Here is a 12399-nt window from a genome sequence, read left to right as displayed (position 1 = left end):
GGGCTCCCTCTTGTGGTTTCTAGTGGTATGGCTGCTCCTTGGAGTTAGCTGTCTTCAGCTGCTTTCACTAATCGTCTTTTCTGTTCGGCTATTTAGGCCTGGCTTTGTCCTTCTGCCAGTGCCACTTGTAAATGGTTCCTGGTTGGATTCACATCTCTTTGGAGTTCCCTGTTATCCTGACCAGTTCAGCAAAGCTAAGTTTTTGTTTGCTCTTTTCTGTCCATAGTTTGTGGACTTATCCGTTCTGTGCTTCTATGTTTGTCCAGCGTTATCAGTATGAATTAATTCTGTTTTGCTGGAAGCTCTGGGAAGCAGATTTACCCTCCATATCTTTAGTCAGGTGTGGAGATTTTTAGTAAACTCAGCGTGGATTTTTGTAGTGTTTTATACTGACCGCACAGCGTTCTGTCCTGTACTATTTCTATCTAGCTAGACTGGCCTCCTGTGCTCATCCTGGTTTCATTCTATGTATGTCTTTTCCCTCTCCACTCACAGTCATTATTTGTGGGGGGCTTATCTATCCTTTGGGGATTTTCTCTGAGGCAAGATAGTTTTCCTGCTTCTATCTTTAGGGGTAGTTAGCTCTTAGGCGGTGACGAGGTGCCTAGGGAGAGTTAGGAGCACCCCACGGCTACTTCTAGTGTTGTGTTGAGCTTTGGGAATGCGGTCAGTACAGTTACCATGTCCTTCAGAGCTCGTTCCATGTTGCTCCTAAACCACCGCATCATAACAGTATATACCTGCTGTATGTCATCTCCTCCTGTATATAGTATATCCCTGCTGTATGTCATCTCCTCCTGTATATTCTATATACCTGTATGTCATCTCTTCTGTATATACTATATACCTGTATGTCATCTCCTCCTATATATAGTATATACCTGTATGTCATCTCTTCTGTATACACTATATACCTGTATGTCATCTCCTCCTATATATAGTATATACCTGTATTGTCATCTCCTGTATATAGTATATACCTGTATGTCATCTCCTCTATATACCTATGTGTCATATCCTCTTTTATATAGTATATACCTGTATGTCATCTCCTGTATATAGTATACAGTGGGGCAAAAAAGTATTTAGTCAGTCAGCAATAGTGCAAGTTCCACCACTTAAAAAGATGAGAGGCGTCTGTAATTTACATCATAGGTAGACCTCAACTATGGGAGACAAACTGAGAAAAAAAAATCCAGAAAATCACATTGTCTGTTTTTTTATCATTTTTTTTGCATATTATGGTGGAAAATAAGTATTTGGTCAGAAACAAACAATCAAGATTTCAGGCTCTCACAGACCTGTAACTTCTTCTTTAAGAGTCTCCTCTTTCCTCCACTCATTACCTGTAGTAATGGCACCTGTTTAAACTTGTTATCAGTATAAAAAGACACCTGTGCACACCCTCAAACAGTCTGACTCCAAACTCCACTATGGTGAAGACCAAAGAGCTGTCAAAGGACACCAGAAACAAAATTGTAGCCCTGCACCAGGCTGGGAAGACTGAATCTGCAATAGCCAACCAGCTTGGAGTGAAGAAATCAACAGTGGGAGCAATAATTAGAAAATGGAAGACATACAAGACCACTGATAATCTCCCTTGATCTGGGGCTCCACGCAAAATCCCACCCCGTGGGGTCAGAATGATCACAAGAACGGTGAGCAAAAATCCCAGAACCATGCGGGGGGACCTAGTGAATGAACTGCAGAGAGCTGGGACCAATGTAACAAGGCCTACCATAAGTAACACACTACGCCACCATGGACTCAGATCCTGCAGTGCCAGACGTGTCCCACTGCTTAAGCCAGTACATGTCCGGGCCCGTCTGAAGTTTGCTAGAGAGCATTTGGATGATCCAGAGGAGTTTTGGGAGAATGTCCTATGGTCTGATGAAACCAAACTGGAACTGTTTGGTAGAAATACAACTTGTCGTGTTTGGAGGAAAAAGAATACTGAGTTGCATCCATCAAACACCATACCTACTGTAAAGCATGGTGGTGGAAACATCATGCTTTGGGGCTGTTTCTCTGCAAAGGGGCCAGGACGACTGATCCGGGTACATGAAAGAATGAATGGGGCCATGTATCGTGAGATTTTGAGTGCAAACCTCCTTCCATCAGCAAGGGCATTGAAGATGAAACGTGGCTGGGTCTTTCAACATGACAATGATCCAAAGCACACCGCCAGGGCAACGAAGGAGTGGCTTCGTAAGAAGCATTTCAAGGTCCTGGAGTGGCCTAGCCAGTCTCCAGATCTCAACCCTATAGAAAACCTTTGGAGGGAGTTGAAAGTCCGTGTTGCCAAGCGAAAAGCCAAAAACATCACTGCTCTAGAGGAGATCTGCATGGAGGAATGGGCCAACATACCAACAACAGTGTGTGGCAACCTTGTGAAGACTTACAGAAAACGTTTGACCTCTGTCATTGCCAACAAAGGATATATTACAAAGTATTGAGATGAAGTTTTGTTTCTGACCAAATACTTATTTTCCACCATAATATGCAAATAAAATGTTAAAAAAACAGACAATGTGATTTTCTGGATTTCTTTTTCTCAGTTTGTCTCCCATAGTTGAGGTCTACCTATGATGTAAATTACAGACGCTTCTCATCTTTTTAAGTGGTGGAACTTGCACTATTGCTGACTGACTAAATACTTTTTTGCCCCACTGTATACCTGTAAGTCATCTCCTCCTGTATATAGTATATACCTGTATGTCATCTGCTCCTGTATATAGTATATACCTGTGTCATCTCCTCCTGTATATAGTATGTACCTGTATGTCATCTCCTGTATATAGTATATACATGTGTCATCTCCTCCTGTATAGTATATACCTGTGTGTCATCTCCTCCTGTATATAGTATATACCTGTGTGTCATCTCCTCCTGTATATAGTATATACCTGTATGCCATCTGTATGCCAATATTTCTTCCCCTTTTTCTATATATTGGTATTTAATCACTGGACTATAATTATATAGCTGTGACTGTTGTACAGATTTTTTATATATGTATATATATTAGGTGTTATTTATTATTATTATTATTATATATGGTGGGTACGGTTGTGGGTAATAGTAGTGTATTCTTTTATATATTATTCAGGGTATTAGTATATTATATTGTATTGTATTCCTTCTGTATTATTCATGGGCATTAGCATATATTTATTTTATGATATGTTATATTAGCACATTTTATTAATTTCTTTTTTCATGTATTAGTAATAGTCACTTTAGTTCACATTAGCATTAGTTATGTTCTGCTTCTCCTTATTTAGTTTCTATAGGATCATTATAAGGGGCTTCCTTCTCTTTATTCCGGCATTACCGCTTTATGTTGCGCTCTGAGAAAGTTCCTGCCTCTGTGTGTGGTATGCGCATGCGCTGGTCGGGCGTTGTCATGGTAACTTCAGGCGCCGCGCACATAGGAGAGCGAAGCGTCTCACGCTCGCTTTCCAAGTGCGGCGTACCGGAAGTTGCCCTTCTTGTGACGTCTGTTGATCAGCGCATGCGCCGCTTTGGACTCATTACACAGACGCCGCTCTTCAGCTGTGTTGCGCCTATATAGAGTTAGGATAGTTAGCTGCTAGACACTTACGCCCCCTTGTTGAGGAAGCCAGTCAGGCGAAACGGCGCTGTCGGGGTCGCTGTGGGACGCACCTGCTTAGGACCACTTGTCCATGTAAGTTTATACTATCTACTATCTAGTATTAGGAGCTTATTAGGAGTTTTTTATAGAGACTGTAATATGATTCTTTGTTAGCACTCAGAGGTGCTGGTTTTATATACCCACTTGCACTATATGACAGGAGGACTTTGCACTGTGTTCTATATGGCTTTAAGAGGCTTTTTAGCCCGCCATGGTGTTAATTTGGGTCATATTTAAACTCTGTCTTTATTACAATTATGCATAGGTATTGCGGACATTGGAGTGTACGGGGATTAATTTAGATTCTCTGTGGGGATATTTTTTAGCACTTTTGCTTTATCCTCATTTAGAGTTTGGTTATTTTGAATCTTATTTTTTCCCTGTATATCCTCTTGTTTGCCAGTAATGCATTGGTATATTATTGTGGCTTTTCTATTATGCTCTTGCTCCTTACGTATACGGCTATACTAGTTTATTTCACATTATGTTATTTGGACTATAGTGGCCTGGCTGTGTGTTGTTCCCAGCGTATATATATAATATTTTTTAGGGAAGAATTTTTCTGCTGTTTTATTTTAATCTTTATTAACCCCTTCATGACCGGGGGATTTTTCGTTTTTCCGTGTTCGTTTTTCGCTCCCCTCCTTCCCAGAGCCATAACTTTTTTATTTTTCCGTCAATTTGGCCATGTGAGGGCTTATTTTTTGCGGGACGAGTTGTACTTTTGAACGACATCATTGGTTTTAGCATGTCGTGTACTAGAAAACGGGAAAAAAATTCCTAGTGCGGTGAAATTGCAAAAAAAGTGCAATCCCACATTGGTTTTTTGTTTGGCTTTTTTGCTAGGTTCACTAAATGCTAAAAATGACCTGCCATTATGATTCTCCAGGTCATTACGAGTTCATATACACCAAACATTACTAGGTTATTTTTTATCTAAGTGGTGAAAAAAAATTCCAAACTTTGCTAAAAAAAAAAAAAAAAAAAAAATTGCGCCATTTTCTGATACTCGTAGCGTCTCCATTTTTCGTGATCTGGGGTCGGTTGAGGGCTTATTTTTTGCGTGCCGAGATGACGTTTTTAATGATAGCATTTCGGTGCAGATACGTTCTTTTGATCGCCCGTTATTGCATTTTAATGCAATGTCGCGGCGACCAAAAAAACGTAATTCTGGCGTTTCGAGTTTTTTTCCCGCTACGCTGTTTAGCGATCAGGTTAATACTTTTTTTTATTTGATAGATCGGGCGATTCTGAGCGCGGCGATACCAAATATGCGTAGATTTGATATTTTTTTTATTGATTTATTTTGATTGGGGCGAAAGGGGGGTGATTTAAACTTTTATGTTTTTTTTATTTTTTTCACATTTTTTTAAACTTTTTTTTTTAACTTTTGCCATGCTTCAATAGCCTCCATGGGAGGCTAGAAGCAGGCACAGCACGATCGGCTCTGCTACATAGCAGCGATCTGCTGATCGCTGCTATGTAGCAGAATTGCACGTGTGCTGTGAGCGCCGACCACAGGGTGGCGCTCACAGCGACGGGCAATCAGTAACCATAGAGGTCTCAAGGACCTCTATGGCTACAATGGAGACGCATCGCCGACCCCCGATCATGTGACGGGGGTCGGCGATGACGTCATTTCCGGCCGCCCGGCCGGAAGCGGTAGTTAAATGCCGCTGTCTGCGTTTGACAGCGGCATTTAACTAGTTAATAGGTGCGGGCAGATCGCGATTCTGCCCGCGCCTATTACGGGCACATGTCAGCTGTTCAAAACAGCTGACATGTCCCGGCTTTGGTGCGGGCTCACCGCGGAGCCCTGCATCAAAGCAGGGGAGCCGGCATCGGACGGTATAGTACGTCCGATGCCGGTAAGGGGTTAATAAATGTTATTTTATTCTATGATTCTAGCCATAGCCTCTTTATTCCTATTATATTGTGTGATGGGAAATTGGTTTGGATACTCACCTGTAAATAGTATATACCTGCAGTGTGTCATCTCCTCCTGTATATAGTATATACCTGTATGTCATCTCCTGTATATAGTATATACCTGTATGCCATCTCCCCTGTAAATAGTATATACCTGCAGTATGTCATCTCCTCCTGTATATAGTATATACCTGTATGTCATCTCCTCCTGTATATTGTATATACCTTTGTGTCATCTTCACCTGTATATAGTATATACCTGTATGTCATCTCTTCTGTATATAGTATATACCTGTATGTCATCTCCTGTATATAGTATATACCTGTATGTCATCTCTTCTGTATATAGTATATACCTGTATGTCATCTCCTGTATATAGTATATATCTGTGTGTCATCTCTTCCTGTATATAATATATACCTGTTTGTCATCTCCTCCTGTATATATACACACAAAAATAATCCAGCACTTCATATTCATCAGGGCCAAAGGTATATACTCGTCACAACCTTTCCCATATATTAAATTGGCATACCACCAGGTGAAATACTCCAAACAGCAATTTAAACACAAAAACAACAGAGTACATATATCACCACACAATGATTCAATAAAAAAATAATTTTTATTATTTAAACATATAATGAAATTACATATAACATAAGACTACCAGAAGGAACACTAACTGAACACTCAAAGGGGGGAACACTGCTCGATTAATAAGACCTGGTATAGCATATATCCATACATGGAACATAGCTCCATTGCTGCGGGTGCTTGCACAAATATACAGGGAAAATCAGGCTCTATATCAAGAAAGTGCACGTGTTACCAGCACCACCCAATTCTAAGGAGCATATGTATCATTAGTATCAATGCTTACCCATCGTAAGTCTGGAGAGGTACAGTGGTCCGCACTATGACCCCTGACGCGCGTTTCGCGTTTGATGGCTTTCTCAAAGGGGAGGGGAGGGCAGCCTGATAAATCCCCAGCCAACAGGAAGCCCTCCCCCTGGCAGTATATATTAGCTCACACATACACATAATAGACAGGTCATGTGACTGACAGCTGCCGGATTTCACTGCATGCTGTGGCGGCACTGTCGGTCGAAGAGAGGGGAGAGTGGGTGTGGCTTACAGTGGCTGATGGGAGATTTGTATTCCTCTGCCTTTCAGTTGCCATCATGCAGTGGACACGTGAGGAGAGGTCATTTTGTGTTGAAGCGTATTTTTCAAATGCCCACTCGATCATTGCAGTGCAGCGTGCTTTTCGTTTACAATTCGCTGTTCCTCCACGCGGACGTGTTCCTGGACGGCAATCAATTGTAAATTGGGTGAATGCATTCAGAACAGCAGGGAATGTGTCGTGTGTACGAAGGGGACCTGAGAGAAGGATTACAACACCACAAAACATCGAGAGAGTTAGAGCAGCAGTACTGCAATCTCCGAAACGCTCTGCTCGGAAGCAATCATTTGCTCTTGGCATTTCAAGACGTTCTCTCCACCGGATTCTTCATGATGAACTGAATTTTCACCCGTATAAAATGTGCGTGGTCCAACATTTGTCAGCATGGGACTATTTGACACGGCGGACAGGACTATTTTCAGCCGGCTCTTGAGGCAATGGAACTAGAGGATACATGGTTCCAACAGGATGGTGCCACTGCACACACAGCGAGGGTTACCATGAATTGTTTGAGGCAAATGTTTCCTGGACGGCTTATCTCTTTGAGGGGAGATGTGAACTGGCCAGCACGCTCACCAGATTTAGCCCCATGCGATTTTTTCCTTTGGGGTTACCTGAAGTCTAAGGTGTATATCAACCGTCCCAACACCTTGGAAGACCTAAGGAACAATATTGAAGCTGAAATTGGCAGAATACCAGTGGACATGCTTGTTAGAGTTCATGAAAACTTCAGAAAACGTATGCAGCAGTGTGTGGATAGCGAAGGTCGACATTTGCCAGATACACTATTTAAAACCATGTAATTTAAAAATTCCATTACTGTTCAGTATAATTAAAATATAAAATAAATTTTTCTAATGATCATAATTTTTTTATTTCATTCCCAAATCAGCAAATTACCGCGCTCCACCCTGTAGTTTGCTTATTAATCAGATTTTTATTTTTGATGGATAATGCCAGACTTGTGTGTGTTTTGGGGCGAGTTTCATGTGTCAAGTTCTGTGTGTTGAGTTGCGTGTGGCGACATGCATGTAGCGAATTTTGTGAGATGAGTTTTGTGTGGCAACATGCGTGTAGCAACTTTTTGTGTGTCGAGTTGCATGTGACAGGTTAGTGTAGCAAGTTGTGTGCAGCAAGTTTTGCGCATGGCGAGTTTTGCGCGTGGGGAGTTTTATGTTTGGTGTGTTTTGAGTATGTGCAATTTTTCCGCATGTGCAAGTTTTGCACGTGTGGCGAGTTTTGCACGTGTGGCGAGTTTTGCACGTGGCATGTTTTGCGCGTGGCGAGTTTTGCGTGAGCCTAGTTTTGCATGCGGCGAGTTTTGCACGTGTGGCAAGTTTTGCACGTGGCGTGTTTTGCATGAGCCTAGTTTTGCATATGGCGAGTTTTGCACGTGGCGTGTTTTGCACGTGTGGCGAGTTTTGCGTGAGCTTAGTTTTGCATGTGGTGAGTTTTGCACGTGTGGCGAGTTTTGCACGTGGCGTGTTTTGCGCGTGGCGAGTTTTGAGCGGCGACTTTTGTGTTTCGACTTTTATGTGGCGAGGTTGGTGTATGTGTGGTGAAATGTGTGCTGAGGGTGGTATATGTGTTCAAGCACGTGGTAGTGTGTGGCGCATTTTGTGTGTGTGTTCATATCACCGTGTGTGGTGAGTATCCCATGTCGGGGCCCCACCTTAGTAACTGTACGGTATATACTCTTTGGCGCCATCGCTCTCACTCTTTAAGTCCCCCTTGTTCACATCTGGCAGCTGTCAATTTGCCTCCAACACTTTTCCTTTCACTTTTTCCCCATTATGTAGATAGGGGCAAAATTGTTTTGTGAATTGGAACGCGCGGGGTTAAAACTTCACCTCACAACATAGCCTATGACGCTCTCGGGGTCCAGACGTGTGACTGTGCAAAATTTTGTGGCTGTAGCTCCGACGGTGCAGATGCCAATCCCGGACACACACACACACACACACACACACACACACACACACACACACACACACACACACACAGCTTTATATATTACATTTTTGCTGCTATTTCTATGCAATAGGATATATAATCCAAAAATTATTTAATTCTGTGAATAATATATTGCCCATATTGTACTTTCATCCGGCCAAAGTACTGGTTTTAATCTGCATTCATATTCACTTTCTTGTTACGTTAATTAGTGTAGCGGTGTGCTCACCGGATCTTAGTATAAAAACGCCAGACAAGCCACGCATTGGATATCATGACTAAGGTGTTCGATCACCAGAAACGCGTTGATATCGCATTTTATCCTTTGTAATGGCTGATGTTTTTATCCTCTACTGAACACATTTTCCAAGTGAATAAAGAAAAGAGTTTTTTCACTATCTCGTTGAGCTGGATTCCTCATTTCTTCGCTGTTACGTTATCCATTGGGCATGCGCAGATAGCGCTGCCCGTCTTCTGACATCATTTGGTGTCTTGCTTATTGCGCCTGTGTGGCCGCGCTGCCCGAGATCCCGCCCTGCAGTGTCTTCTGATGTATTCACACTGCGGGGCTGGGATTCTCGTTGAGCTGGATTCCTCATTTCTTCGCTGTTACGTTATCCCTTGGGCATGCGCAGTTAGCGCTGCCCGTCTTCTGACATCATTTGATGTCAGGCTGACTGCGCCTGTGCGGCCGCGCTGCCCGAGATCCCGCCCTGCAGTGTCTTCTGATGTATTCACACTGCGGGGCTGGGATTCATGGGCATGCACAGTGCATATCTTCGCCTATCACTCATCTCCTTCCGCCTTCTTCATACTGTGCGGCGTCACGGCCGTGGCATGTGATTAGGGATCAGCATCCGCTTTAAGATAAATGTCCCAGGGATATATGTCACAGAGAAATGGAACCGGGCAAAAAAACAGTGCCCACCTAGCTTGACGGGCATTCAAACGTTTAGCAGCATCCAGACAGATCAGGTTCTTATGATCAGTAAAGACTTGTATAGGATGTCTAGCACCCTCCAAAAAATGTCGCCAATGCTCAATCGCAAGCTTAATAGCCAATTCTCGGTTCCCAACATCGTAGTTGAGCTCCGCCTCTGAAAATTTCTTAGAAAAGAAAGCACAGGGATGCACCCCATCCTCTCCCTCCTGGGACAGAACAGCCCCCACTCCTACTGATGAGGCGTCCACCTCTACCAGAAAGGGCTTAGTCTCATCTGTCTGGATCAAACAGGAGTAGAGCTAAACCTCTCCTTGAGATGTTCAAAAGCCTTAACAGCCTCAGGGGACCATTGGACAGTATTGGAACCCTTCTTAGTAAGATCAGTAAGGGGTTTTGCGACAACAGAAAAATTCTTTATGGATTTTCTATAATAATTAGCAAACCCCAAATATCTCTGAATCGTCTTCAAGCATTCAGGTCTAGGCCACTCCAATACCGCCTGAACCTTCACCGGGTCCATCTCAAAACCATCACTGTAAACAAAGTACCCAAAAAAACTAATTTTCTGTACCGCAAACTTGCATTTCTCCAGTTTAGCAAAGAGTGAGTTTTCTCTCAGAATCTGCAGAACCTCACGGACTCTCTGCCAATGCGACTCCAGATCGGGCGAATAGATCAAAATATCATCCAAATAAACAATCACACTCCTACCAATCAACGGCCTCAGGATGTCATTAATTACATTTTGAAAGAACGCCGGAGCATTTGTAAGGCCGAAAGGCAGAACTAGACACTCAAAATGACCTTCCGGGGTATTAAAGGCTGTCTTCCATTCATCGCCTTCTTTAACCCGCAGCAAATTATATGCCCCACGAAGATCGATCTTAGAGAACCACTTGGCTCCAACTAATTGATTAAACAAATCCGGAATTAGCGGCAAGTGGTAAGGATTGCGCACAGTGATCTTATTAATCTCCCTGAAATCCAGACACGGCCTAAGACCCCCATCTTTTTTTTTTTTTACAAAAAAGAACCCCACAGCCACAGGGAATTTAGAGGGTCTTATATGACCTGCAGCAAGACTAGTCTGTAGGTATTTCTTTAAGGCCTCCCTCTCGGGAATCATCAGATTAAATAAACGACTCTTAGGGAGAGTAGCACCTGGGACAAACTCAATAGTGTAATCATAATCTCTATGAAGTGGTAGAGCTTGTGACTCCACTTCTGAAAATACTTTCCAGAATTCCTGAATGGCTTCAGGTAGCTCATTTTTCACAACAGCAGCAATGTGTACATCACAACATTTCCCATAACACTCCTGACCCCAGGATCTTATCGTACTTGACGACCAGTCCAGTACAGGATTTTAACCAGGGTAACCCCAGGACAACTGGAAAAGGCAATTTACCAAGTACAAACAAATCTAAAGATTCCTGGTGTTCCATATTCACAGTGAGTGGAAACCCAGTGACCTTTCGAGAAACGCACCCATGCTCTAGAGGAGTGTTATCAATCGCCACCACAGGAAAAGGGCATGATAAAGATACAGAATCAATCTTATACTTGTCTAGAAATTGTTGATCAATCAAATTAAGTGCAGAGCCACAGTCCACCATCACTTGAAAATCAATCGAATGACCACGACAGGTAGAACTACCAGAAAAAGAAACTCCTGCCGACTGTAAACATGCAATGCGAAAGGGAGGGTTATTCTCATTGACCTTTTTTTTCCTTCACATTGCTTAATAAAATGGTCAGCCTTACCACAATAAAGGCATAGCTGTTATGACCTGGTGGTTAGGAGCACCCGGAATGACCTGATGGTTAAACTCACAGGACAAGCTCTGGGAAGTGGGAACTTTGCTGACCGCAATCCCTAATCCTATCACACACACTAGAAATAGCCGTGGGGCGTACCTAACAGGCCTAGACGCCTCGGACACAGCCTAAGAACTAGCTAGCCCTAGAGATAGAAAATAAAGCCTACCTTGCCTCAGAGAAATTTCCCCAAAGGAAAAGGCAGCCCCCCACAAATATTAACTGTGAGTAAAGATGAAAGTCACAAACACAGAAATTAAACAGGTTTTAGCAAAGGGGAGGCCAGACTAACTAAATAGACAGAGGATAGGAAAGGTATCTTTGCGGTCAGCACAAAACTACAAAAGACCACGCAGAGTGTGCAAAAAGACCCCCGCACCGACTCACGGTGCGGAGGCGCCATCCTGCATCCCAGAGCTTCCAGCTAGCAAGACAAAATCATGAAAGCAAGCTGGACTAGAAAACCATGAACAGAAAATAACAAACGGGGACTTAGCTTCTTGCAGGAAGAGACAGGTCTCCAGAAAAATCCAAGAGCGACTGAACCAGCACAGGAACATTGACAGCTGGCATGGAGTAACGATCAGAGTGGAGTTAAATAGAGCAGCCAACCAAAGGATAAACCACGTCACCTGTGTAAGGAACCTCAGAAGCAGCAGCTTCACTCACAGCCACCAGAGGGAGTCCATGGACAGAACTCGCCGAAGTACCATTCACGACCACAGGAGGGAGTTCGACAACAGAATTCACAACACATAGCCCCTCAGAGAATCTTCTCTGCCTTTCCTGGGAACGAGAGGACATCGCCCCAAGTTGCATCGGCTCCCCATAGTCAACGGGGCTCTCCAGCAAAATTGAAACCTTCTCTTCATTCTGTCTGCCTCTCAATCTTCTATCCACCTGGATAGCTAATT

The 12399-nt window shown here is 43.1% G+C and overlaps 1 protein-coding gene across 1 annotated transcript in view; it reads left to right on the top strand.

The window, feature by feature from the left end:
- Positions 1 to 12399, top strand: part of WDR97 (WD repeat domain 97) — a 519753-nt gene that overhangs the window by 215747 nt on the left and 291607 nt on the right. The gene's annotated exons all lie outside the window — the stretch shown is intronic.

Source organism: Ranitomeya imitator, chromosome 6 (genome assembly GCF_032444005.1).
Source record: "Ranitomeya imitator isolate aRanImi1 chromosome 6, aRanImi1.pri, whole genome shotgun sequence".
Lineage (NCBI taxonomy): Eukaryota > Metazoa > Chordata > Amphibia > Anura > Dendrobatidae > Ranitomeya > Ranitomeya imitator.
This window is presented reverse-complemented; position numbering and strand designations above follow the sequence as displayed.